Here is a 4,159-nt window from a genome sequence, read left to right as displayed (position 1 = left end):
AAAGCCCATTAATAGCCCATAGTCTAATTTCCACAAGTGTCGTTCTTTTGTTCAAACCCCAATTATGGTACAAAGCCCAATTACCCAATTTTAGTAATTAGCCCAACATCATGATTACTTCGGATTAAATAAGCATAATAATAACTTAGCTACGAGACATTAAATTAAAAAGGTTGAACATAACTTACAATGATTAAAAATAGCGTAGCGTTACACGGACAGAATTTTGACTTACACCCTTACAACATTCGCTAACACACCCTTATTATTAGAAATTAAAATTAAAATTAAAATATATATATATATATATATATATATATATATATATATATATATATATATATATATATATATATATATATATATATATACTTTACGTATGATGAAGAGAAGAAAGATGTGTTTATTTTGGCCAAAACGCGTTGAATTTATAGGACCTGGGCTGGATTTCAGAGCCATGCGATCGCATGGCTTTTGTGCCTCCAGGCCATGCGATCGCATGGCCAGCTGGGAGAAGTCACATTTCTTTGTTTTCTTTCTTGCCGACGTTTATAAATAATAATATAATATATAAATAATTATAAGAATTATTTAAATATTATATTTTATTTATGTGCATAGTTAACTTGTAATTTTTAGTCCGTTACGTCGAGCGTTGAGAGTTGACTCTGGTCCCGGTTCCGGATTTTCGAACGTCCTTGCGTACAATTTAATATCTTGTACTTTACGTTTTGAATCTTGTACTCTTGTAATTTTGAGACGTTTCTTATCAATAATTGGAACCTCATTGATTGTATTTTGTACTTTTGAGCTTTTTGGTCGTTTGCGTCTTCAATTCGTCGAATCTGTCTTTTGTCTTCACCTTTTATTATTTAAACGAATATCACTTGTAAATAGGACAATTGCAACTAAAAGCTTGTCTTTCTTGAGGAATAATGCTATGAAATATATGTTCGTTTTTAGCATTATCACCTTCAAAGGCTCACTCCCCTTTTTTTTACCCGATTCATCCTTACCCGTACCCTCGGTTAAGTTGACCTTTTCTTTACCCTTCTCCTTACAAACCCTGGTTTCCTCTTCAATAAAACTTAGTAGTGGTTCATGGGTTATAAAGGGTTGTGGATGGGGATCTTCAATCCCTTGAGTGGTTAAACTTCTTCATGTGGTTATGGCGTTGACATTTTCGTTTCGGTTTGGATAGTTAGGGTTTTGGTTGGTGCTCTCGATAGAAATCACTCTTGTGTTGCTGTTTTGTTGGTTTTGGTTTGGTTGTCGGTTATTGTTGTAATTGTTGTTTGGGTTAACTTTTGCGTTTGAAGGTAGGGTTCCTTATGGTCTTTCGGCAACTTGATTGGAAAGTCTTCCAACGGTACTTTCAAGGTTTTGAAACGATGCTTGTTGGTTTCGTATTTGTAGCTTCAAGAGCTCGTTCTCTTTCATTAGGAAAGCTTCGGTTGATTCTACCTTCTTGATATAATTTTGCATGATTTCTTCTAAGCACGTCGAAGGATGGGATTGTTGAGTGTTTTGTTGAGGTTGTTGATTGTAACCTTGGTTATTTTGTGGTTGACTATAACCTTGGTTGTTTTGATAATTCGAATTGGATTGGTTGCTATAAAGTTGGTTGTTGTAAGGTTATTTGGTTTTGGTTTTGGAAGTGGTTGTTTCGGTTTTGGTTATAGTTGTTGTTGTTGTAACTTTGATTTCGGTTTTGGTTTTGGTTTGCGAATCCGGGTGGTGTATTGGTTTGATTGTTGAATGAGACTTGCTTTTGATTAGGATTGTAGTAGTTTTGGTTTGATGTTCCTCCCCGTTGATAGTTTTGATTGCTCACTTAATTTACATGAGCATCCGAATTCATGGGAATGTCATCTAGATCGACATGGTCGCATTAAGTAATTTGAGGGCAATTCTTGGTGAGATGTGGCCCTTCGCATCTTTGACAACCTACTTGCAATGCTACTACCGATTGTTGAAGGTTCTTCAATTCTTTCCCATACATATGAAATTGATTGTTCAAGCTTGCAAGCGTCACTTGCCCATTGTCACTCTCAACTTATGCAACACTTTTCTTTATCAAATCTCGCGGTGAAGGTGCCCATTCGTATGTGTTAACCGAGATATCTTCTAACAAAATTTCGGCCATATTTGGTGATTTATACACGAATACCCCACAGGATGAAGTATCAAGATATTGCTTAGTCAAAGCATTAGTGCCCAAGTAAAATGTATTGATGTACTCCTTCTTCGTCAAACCGTGAGGTGGGCAAGCTCTTAGCATTTTCTTGAATCGTACCCACGCATCATACAAAGTCTCATCACCCCGTTGGGTAAGCCCATTAATGTCCATTCCTAAGTTGTTCTACTTTTAACGGTGGGAAGAAGTGATTGATAAATTCATTGGTTAAATTTTGGAAAGTTCTTATGGAATCGGATGGCAAGCTCCTTAACAAAACTTTTGCTTCTCCTTGAAGTGTAAATGGAAATGCCTTTAACTTAAAAGCGTCATCGGTGACATCCTTGTTTTTGTAGATATCACAAAGATCATTAAAGTGTTGGATGTGTTCGAACGGATTTTCTTCTATTAACCAATGGAAGAATGTATCTTTGATCATTGTGAAGAAGTTACCCTCAATCTTCCAATTATCCGCTCCAATTGGTGGTTTTGTAATAGCCGGTGCTATCATTGTTGGTGCCACCAATCTAGCGTTCCATATAGGTGTATCGTTAGGATCATTCAATAACTCTTGATCAATCGGTGGACCTTGGTTGATTGGATTACCCACTTCATTGAGAATCGGTTGACCGTTTGGATCCTTGTCTTCTAAACAAAATGGCAAAACCTTAAAATTTTTCCTTAATACCCGTTCTTCTCTATGTTTGTAAACCCCGTGCACGTGTTTTTCCAGATCGGAGAATGGACGTGTGAACTCTTGATCCTTGTGGGACCTTGTTTTCATACACCAAAGGTACCTATCCTTCAATCACAACACAACCACAAGCGGTTTTCCTAACAAAAATAATATTTAAAACACGAAAAGTAACTTTCGTAAGAGTAAACCCTTACGAAAGGATCGAACAATTAAAAGTTTAAACCAAATATCCAACTAAGCTAACCGCCCCCTGGCAGCGGCGCCAAGAAAGTATATGACGATGTGCGTTATATACATCTTTTACCCTCAAAATTTATATATGATTCAAACACTACAAATAAGCACATACAACTAACGAGCACTTAGAACCTGGTTATTATAGCACTCCAATGTAAGTATTCTTATTAAGTTCATCTCAAGAGAGCGGTGTAAGTCGAATATTTGAAACTATCAATTGTCCTAGGGTTTGTTTGAATGGGGGGTTTTGATTGATTTTAATTAACAACTAAAACTTGCACAACTAAACAAACTTGAACTTAACGAGTAAACTAGTAGCAAATAACAAGTAATGAAATATAGAGAACTTAAATCAATTAACTAAGTAGTGTTCACTTATTTAATCCTCTCTATGCTTGGATTGCCCCGTTTTACCCAAATTGCTATCACACTAGTTGTTGAACTATTAAATGTTTAGCATTACTAACAAAAATTAATCAAATAACACTCTGCGAATTCACATAAGCATTGTATTCTAAGATCAAGTTAAGCATGATTGGTTATTGAGATTATGCTTGGGTTGAAATCACTTAGAACCCCCAAATATCGAAATCACTTAAGATAATCGACACTACTATGTTGACTAAAGGCCAATTGAAAACCAACCTAGATCAAGAACACAATCACTTGAAATTCTTAAGCTAGTTGTCTAGATCACTCAAGGTGTTGATGCACAAATTGATTCACTTCTCAAATCACTAAGAGAGCTACTCAATCTATGTAATCAAAGTAAAGCCTAAAACAAATGCATAACAATGGATCTTTAGCTAACACAATAACACTTGAGCATGTAATTCATTCAAACAACATTATTCAATTGATTTTTAGGGCAAACACTTGCATTAGAGATTCATAGATAAGCAAACACAAGAGATTTAGCCAATCATGGCTAAGATTACACTAATAATGTAGTGACCCGTCCTAATCCATCTGGACGAAGTCTTCAACATTTGGTCCCATTGCGAGGTTCTGACCTCTATATGCCATGAACGACTCCATGTAATATGAGC

At 35.8% G+C, this 4,159-nt stretch overlaps 1 non-coding gene across 1 annotated transcript; it reads left to right on the top strand.

Moving 5' to 3' along the window:
* Positions 1-2,252: 2,252 nt before the first annotated feature.
* On the top strand, positions 2,253-2,360 carry LOC139865169 (small nucleolar RNA R71). The gene has a single exon (XR_011764692.1). It is a non-coding gene; the product is annotated as a small nucleolar RNA R71 (small nucleolar RNA).
* The last annotated feature ends 1,799 nt before the right edge of the window (positions 2,361-4,159 follow it).

Source organism: Rutidosis leptorrhynchoides, chromosome 8, assembly GCF_046630445.1.
Source record: "Rutidosis leptorrhynchoides isolate AG116_Rl617_1_P2 chromosome 8, CSIRO_AGI_Rlap_v1, whole genome shotgun sequence".
In the NCBI taxonomy this organism is placed as follows: Eukaryota; Viridiplantae; Streptophyta; class Magnoliopsida; order Asterales; family Asteraceae; genus Rutidosis; species Rutidosis leptorrhynchoides.
This window is presented reverse-complemented; position numbering and strand designations above follow the sequence as displayed.